Genomic DNA, 8529 nt, shown 5'->3' with positions numbered 1-8529 from the left:
AAAGAGTTAAAATGGAGGTTGTCTCTGGGGAGGAAGACTGGAGAGAGTAGAGAGGGATTGGACAGGAAAACACTATATTTTATTATAAACCTTCTGGTATTATTTGACTTTGTAAACTATAGGCATATATTGCCTTCAAGAAAATTAAAATTAAAGCGAAAAAAGAATCCCACACCTCTAGGTAATTCTGATGCACAGGCAAATTTAGGAACCACTAGAGCAGCCTACGGTCCCATCGATTATTGAAAACTATGCAACATTCCCTGCTAAGTATTAGAGTTATCCAACTCCGATTTGAATATCTCCACAATAAAAAACTCACTATATAAAATTGTACCTGTACTGCTTTACAGACCTAATTTTTATAATATATCAGTTATGGATGTTGTATGGTAAAAATACAGAGATCCTACAAGACTGTACTGGCCCAGTCCACTTCCAGGGGTTAAAGTTGTTAGAAAAGTAACCAGTGTCTCTCAATTCTCCAGCAGTGAGTGATTATTCAAGAGGATGGGGATTTTCATTGTGCTAGGGCCCATTGCCTTGGCAATCACTGTGTAAGAGATCCGTCTCTCAGAATGGAGGGAAGGGTCCAGGAGTTCTAGGAATTTTACATTTAGGTCTCTTTCTCTGACTTTGATTGACGGCACAGTTTATGCTATCCTGAAGAGTCCCAGAAGCTGAGGTGGTGAGATGCCTGAGAAAAGAGGAAGCCGGAGGAAAGACCCTTATAAATTGTACCAGGATTTTGGATCTAGAAAGTAGTTATTTATCTCAAGATGTGAGACCTATTTTTAAGGCATTGTTTCCCACATCATATCCCCAGGCAACCTACTCCATCCCCTGGAGCTCTGTTTGAAGGGTTTCATGGGAGAGGAGATAGTACAGTTATTTAAAGCAGTGGTTTTCAATAGTGCAGATTAAATGAATTATACTTTTTAAAACGCAATCCAAAAGAAGATAGGAAGGTAGTAACAAATAACAGATATGAAAAACAAAACAAATAGCAAGGAGGTAGATTTAAACCCAGCTGTGTTGATAATAACATTAAACGTAAATCATCTAAACACCCAAATTAAAATATAGAGATCATCAAGCTGGATTAAAAAGTAAAATCCAACACTTGAAACACAAAGACACAGCTAGATTAAAGTTAAAAAATGGAAAAAGATATAGCATGTATACGCTATTCAAAAGAAAGCTGAAGTGGCTCTATTAATATCAGACAGAGTTGTCTGTAGAGCAAGGACTATTACCAGGACACAGGGACATTTCATAATGATAAAGAAGTCAATTACTCAAGAGAACATAGCAATCCTAAATTTGTGGGCCCCTAATAATAGGACATCAAAATATATGAAACAAAAACTAGTAGAGATCTATCAGTATAATTCACCATATTAATAAACCAACAACAAAAACAATACAGACAGTCCCCAACATATGATAATTCAACTTCAGATATTTCAAGTTCAGGATGGTATGTAAGTGATATGCATTCAGGAGAAACCATGCTTCAAATTTTGCAGTCTGATCTTTTCCTGGACTGGTAATTTACAGTATGATACTCTCTTGTGATGCTGGGCAACAGCAGCAAGCCTCAGCTCCCAGTCAGCCATGCAATCATGAGGTAAACAACCAATACACTTACAACCATTCTGTACCCATACAACTAGTCTGTTTCTCACTTTTGGTACAGAATTCAATAAATTACAAGAGATATTCAACACTTTATCATAAAACAGGCTTTGTGTTAGATAGCGCCATGTTAGATTGATTGTGAGAGAGATTGTGAGAGAGAGTCTCAACACATATCTTACACCTTAAACAAAAGTTAACTTGAAATGAATCATGGACCTAAATGTAGACCTAAAAACATAAAGTTCTAGAAGAATATATTTATTACCTTGGATTAGGCAAAGAGTTCTTAGGACACAAAATCTAACTCCTAGAGCTCGAGGACACCTTTAAAATTAGATCGAGGCAGGTTTTAGGCAAATAAAATAACTTCTTTATATAGGTGAACCCAACTACTTTCAGTCCCTCCACGCTGTCTCCTGTAATACCCTCCCTCTTCCATAATCCAAACTTTAGCATAACCAACTCTTACTTATTGTCCTGTCTCAGCTTCAGTGCCACTTCCTCCAGGAAGCCTTCCCTGACAACCTAAACTGGGTCGAGTACTCCTTTGATTACCATCACTTCCTGGACTTAGCACTTACCCCTCTCTATTGTATTGACCTGTATCACCCTCTAGATTGGAAGCCCCAAAAGGAACTCAAATGGTGTTTGTCTTGCTTACTTTTATTCTCAGTAGCTGAAAGATAGTAGATGCTCACTATATTTTATTGGATGAACAACTGTGTGATCGTATCCTTTTTTTTTCAATGTTTTATTGTGATAAAATACACATAACCTAAAACTTACCATCTTAACCATTTTAAGTGTATAATTTAGTGATATTAAATACATTCATAATGTTGTGCAACCATCAGCACCATCCATCTCCAATATATACATATGTGTGCGTATATATATATATATACATGCACATATATGTATATATTTCATATTTTTATTATCCATTCACCCACTGATAAACACTTACATTGTTTCTATATCTTGGTATTTCGAATAATGCTGCAGTGAACATGGTTGTGCAGTTATTTCTTCAAGACTCTGCTTTCAATTTTTCTGGGTATACACCCAGAAGTGGAAATGCTAGATCATACGGTAGTTCTATTTTTAATTTGTTGAGGAACTTCTGTACTGCTTTCTATAGTAGCTGTACCAATCTACATTTCCACCAACAGTGCACAAGGATTCCCTTTACTCCATATCTTTGCCAACACTTGTTATATCTGGTCTTTTTGATGATACCTGTTCTAACAGGTGCAAGGTGTTATCTCATTGTGGTTTTGATTTGCATTCCCTAATGATTGTTGAGCATCTTTTCATGCACCTATTGGCCATTTGTATATCTTCTTTGGAAAAATGTTTGTTCAGTTCCTCCATCCATTTTTTCAATTGGATTGTTTGTGCTTTTGCTATTGAGTTGTATCAGTTCTTTAGATATTTTGGATATTAACCCTCTTATCTGATATATGATTTGCAAATATTCTCCCTCATTCCATAGACTGCCTTTTCATTTTGTTGACTGTTTATTTTGCTGTGCAGAAACTTTTTAGTTTGATGCAGTCCCACTTATTAATTTTTCCTATTGTTGCTTGTGCCTTTGGTGTCATATCCAAAAAAATCATTGTCAAGACTAATGTCAAGGAGCTTTTTTCATTTTCTTAAAGGAGTTTTATGATTTCAGGGCTTATGTTTAAGTCTGTAATCCATTTAGAGTGAATTTTTGTGAATGATGTAAGACAGGAGTCCAACTTTATTCTTCTGCATGTGGTTATCTAGTTTGGGCTCATGTTTCTAGCCTCCAAAGTTTCTTATGAGAAATCTGCTGATAATCTTATTAAAGATCCCTTGTATGAAAAAATTTGCTTCTCTCTTGCTGCTTTCTAGATTCCCTGTCTTTGGCTTTCGAAAGTTTGGCTTTTGATTATAATATGTCTCAGTGTGGGACTTATTTGGGGTTTGTTGAGCTTCTTGGATGTTTATGTATTTTATCAAACTGGGGGACTTTTCAGCCATCATTTCTTCATTCTCTCTGTCCCTTTCCTTCTCTTTTCTCCTTCTGGGACTCCCACAGTGCTTACATTGGTCCACCTAATGATATCCCACAGGTCCCTTAGGCTCTGTTCACTTCACTCTTCTTTCTTTCTGTTCCTCAAATTTGTTAATTTCTATTGATCTCTCTTCAAGTTCACTGATTCCTTCTTCTTCCTGCTCAAATCTGCCTTTGAATCCCTCTAGTGAATTTTTCATTTCAATTATTGTACTTTTCAAATCAAGAACTTACTTTTGGTTTCTTCTTAGGTTTTTTACCTCTTTATTGGTATATTTCCATTTTTTCATACATTGTTTTCTTGACTTTCTCCACGTCTTCCTTTAGTTCCTTGAACATCTTTCAGACAGTTGTTTTAAACTCTTTGTCTAGTATATCTGCCATCAGGTCTTTTTCAGGGAAGCTTATTCTGATTTATTTTTTTTCCTTTGGATGGGCCATACTTTCTTGTTTCTTTGTATGTCTTGTGAATTTTTTTGTTGTTAAAACACTGGACATTTAGATCTAATAATGTTGTAGCTCTGGAAATCAGATTCTCCCCTTACCCCAGGGTTTGCTGCTTTTGTTATTGTTTTGTTTGATTGTTGTAGGTTGTCTCTGTGTCAAGGATCACCTAAGATGTAAACTTAAAGTCTTCTCAGGTCTTTTCTGAGCCTTTACATAGGCAGGCACTATCACTTTCTAATTTTCCCCACATATGGAGTTGTTTCTGAATGTTCTAGTTTTTTGTTTGTTTGTTTGTTTTTGTTTTTGTTTTTTTGCGGTACGCGGGCCTCTCACTACTGTGGCCTCTCCCGTTGCGGAGCACAGGCTCCAGACATGCAGGCTCAGTGGCCATGGCTCACGGGCCTAGACGCTCCGCGGCATGTGGGATCTTCCCGGACTGGGGCACGAACCCGTGTCCTGTGCATCGGCAGGCAGACTCTCAACCACCGCGCCACCAGGGAAGCCCCTGAATGTTCTAGTTTTTAATATCCAGCTCCCAAAAGGGGAAAAAGAGTAAAATTAAAGGGAAAAAAGGTGGCAGCCCCTTAAATACCCTGTAAATCACTTCAGCCAGAAGGCTTGCAACAATAGGAGAGGTGCAACAAATATGGCCACCTGTCTTTTTGTCTGCACCTCTGTGATCACAAGCAGCAATCAAAGCACAGATCCTCAGTATTTGGAGGACAGGGTTCCTTCTTGCCCACCCTGGCTCCTGCAAGCTGTGTGCAGGCTGCTCCAGGAACGTGTGCACAGCTGTCTGTCGAGCGGCTGAGAGAGGTGAGGTGACTCATCCAAGGCCACAAAGGCTATCCCGGCTCCTCATCAGGTTCTCTTTCTCCTTGGTACATTGCACTACCTCTTGACTGTGGCAGCCCAAGCTGCCCCCACCTCAAGGTATATAAGGGTGCTGGGATGGATACCCAGCCTCTGTCACTCACTCTCTCACTTCTCACTCTCCTTGTCTCACTCACTCTGGGCTCCCTCTTCTTAACCAGAATGCCTGGTAGCCTGATGGGTAAGAATAGACATACGGGGTTTGATTCACAGTCATTGGCTACGTGACCTTGGGCAAGATACTTAATTTCCCTGCGCTTCAGTTTCCTCAACTCTCAGATGGGGATCAAATAGTATTTACCTCAGAGGGTTATTGTAAGGACTTAGCACAGTGCCTAGCACATATCTGCTCTGGTTATCTGCTTTTTACTGTTTCCCTAACACATGGTATCTTCATGTCTTTCTTCCTTGGTGCCTTTCTTTCTTTTCCTCCCTCTGTTGGTCTGTCTGCCTGTCTTCCTATCTCCCAAACAAGCTGCAGTTCCCTTTAACATGCTGGGCCCAACCCGAGGGATACAGATGGACATGGGGCTGAGACTTCCTGGATCAAGAAGGGAACTTGTTCCAGGAAAGGAACCATGGTGAAACCACATACATGAACACCTTCCTCACCTGTGCCAGGCAAGGTCTTGGAAGAAAGGCCTGGGGAGGCTGTGTGGGGTGGAGAGGCTGAGGGGGTGGGGACAGCCCTGAGAAGACCTGAGGTGAGGTGAGCTGGGGGTCCCAGTCCTGGGTGAAAAGAAACTAGGTGGGATGAAAGTGGCCAGCACCCAGGCATCAAGGGCACCACCCTTACGGAGCAGCAGAGGGTAAAGGTAAGCCCCCTGGCCATTGCCCAAGGGTCAGCTCACCCAACAGCAGGCACTAATCGAGGGACCTCTGTGCTAGGCTGATATCAGGGTGGACAGCACAGGGGCTCTAGGCTTCCTGTAGGCGGAGGGTCATCAGACCGCTGGAGAGGCGTCATGGCCTCAGCACCTTAGGGAGTAGGAAGAACAAGGACTGGTCTCAGAAGACCTAGGTTTGGGTGAATGCATGGCCACTTAGTAGTCACGTGACCTAGAAATCATACAATCACTCTCAGCCTCAGTTTCCTCATCTATAAAATGTAATGACAATATATGCCGCCCCTGGATTGCTGTGGAAATTGAATTTAAAGGTAACAGGTAAGAAAGCACTTGGTAAACTACAAAGGGCCCTGTGATGTTAGGTGTTATTACTGGGACAGGCTGGGAAGCAGAGCTCCCATTGCTACACCTCTGGATGGCCAGTGCACCCCTCATCTCCCTGCCCCACTGTCACAGAGGACCCATTCTCAATGGTGACACCAGGAAGACAGACACACTCCAACACAATGTGGCAACATAGTCCAGCTGAGCCCCTGATCAACGTGCTATGTGACCTTAGGCTATTCCACCTCTGGGCCTCAGTTCCTTCTTCATACCAAGGGGGTTGGGCCATAATGTTAAATGTTCAGATTTGTGAGCCCGTTTTGACTTCATTTTGGTAGCAGGAAATCAGCCACGGTGGGAGTCTTCATACCACAGAAATTGGCAAACACTTCAAATCAGGGTACCACTGTTCAGGCTGACATTCCAGAATCCCCTCCTTCCAGTGGCTGGCCACGAACGGAGCAGCTGGCGCAGACACCTTGCCCAACGGCGTGCTGAGCATCCGGCTGCTTCCCAGGGACTTACCCCTGATAAATACGGATGCACACCTGGTGGCAGGAGGCTCACTCCCCACAGACCACCCCCCCCACCCCACCCTCCGCCTGGTGGATTCCTGGGTGCAGACAGGGAGGGGAGGGAGGAAGGGAGGCAGCCCTGTGTTTGTCAGTTGCAAGCTCTGGGCCCCGCCTGGTCTGAGTATTACACGAGGCCCTTTCTCCCCACTACTCCTGATCTCCCCATCTCCGCAACAAGTGTCAAGATAGGAGGGGAGCTGGCTAAGCCTGCGGCATCCTGCCTGCTCTGTAACTGAAAGGTACCACCAAACAGACCCCTGTCCCCCGCTGCCACCCCCCTCAGGACCTCCACACTGGGTAAGAGCCGTGCTCAGGAAGCAGCTCCTGCATGGACTGCAGTGTGCCTGGTGGCCCCAGAGCTGGACCACATACACTTTGTCCCCCTCATGTGTTGTCCCACACACCCATAACGTAGAAGGCAAACCAGCCCCAGGTGAAGAGGCAAAGGGAGGGAGCTGTGCAGAGGGCTGCCTGGGGGTGGAGGCTGAGCCTGGTCTCTGCCCCCTCTCTGTCCCCTTCCAGGGTTTTGGGGGTGTTGTTCTTGCTGCTATTTTCTGAATCAAGCCCTCGGGCACTTGCTCACTCCCTGTTATATGTTGAACTGTGTCCCCTAAAAATGCTACGTCAAAGTTCCAGCCCCCAGTACCTCAGAAGGTGACAGTATTTGGAGACAAGAGGTAAGTTAAAATGAGGTCATTAGGATGGGCCGTAACCCAAGAGCACAGGTATCCATATAAAAAGGGGACATGGGGGGCTTCCCTGGTGGCACAGTGGTTGGGAGTCCGCCTGCCGATGCAGGGGACACGGGTTCGTGCCCCGGTCCGGGAGGATCCCACATGCCGCAGAGCGGCTGGGCCTGGGAGCCATGGCCACTGAGCCTGCGCCTCCGGAGCCTGTGCTCCGCAACGGGAGAGGCCACAGCGGTGAGAGGCCCGCGTAACGCAAAAAAAAAAAATAAGGGGGACATGGGACAGAGAGACAGACACACGCTGATTGAAGACGATGTGAAGACAGGATGAGAGGGCATTGAAGCCAGTAGGCCGGGAACAGGTCACCCCCTCACAGCCCTCAGAGGAGCCAACCCCGCTGACAACTTGATATTGGACTTCCAGCCTCCAGAACTGTGAGACGGCACATTTCTGTTGTTTAAGCCACCCGGTCTGTGTTCCCGCCGCCCTAGGAAACTAATACAGTCCCTTTCTCTGAAAGTGAAGTGAGAGAAACTGCATCTTGGTTTCACTCCTTCCAAGCGTGCTCACTCTCATGTCCGTATCGAATCCTCACATCACATGACTCCTTAGGCCCGACGGGTGCTACTCAGCCCATTTGACAGATGGGGAATCTGAGGCCCGGAGGCAGGGGGCTTACCAAAAAGCCCGCACAGAGTTAACCACCAAGCCGGGACTAGAACCCAGCTTCCTCACTAACATCCCGAAGGACTTGCCTACATCAAGCCAAACGTCTCTTCCTAAATTTGTACAGAATTCTGTGAGGCCATAGGGCTGGGGGGCTAGAGGCACCTTTTTCACCTGGTCCTCCCACCTGCATTCTCTGTGGCATCACGCAGGTAGCCTTTAATCACCCTGATGCCTGGGCCCCACCCCAGACCAAGTGAATGAGAACCTCGGGGGTGGGGCTCAGGCAGTGGTAGCTTTAATAGCAAACTAATGTGATTCCCATGTGTGACTGGGGTGGAGAAGCACCAGCTAGAGGGTTCCAAGGTGGGTTCTTGATCAGGGGCCACTGGCTCACAGAGCCAGCAACCAATATATATATA

The sequence above is a fragment of the Lipotes vexillifer genome, unplaced genomic scaffold (genome assembly GCF_000442215.2).
Source record: "Lipotes vexillifer unplaced genomic scaffold, Lipotes_vexillifer_v1.1 scaffold931, whole genome shotgun sequence".
Lineage (NCBI taxonomy): Eukaryota > Metazoa > Chordata > Mammalia > Artiodactyla > Lipotidae > Lipotes > Lipotes vexillifer.
Note: the sequence above shows the minus strand (reverse complement) of the source record.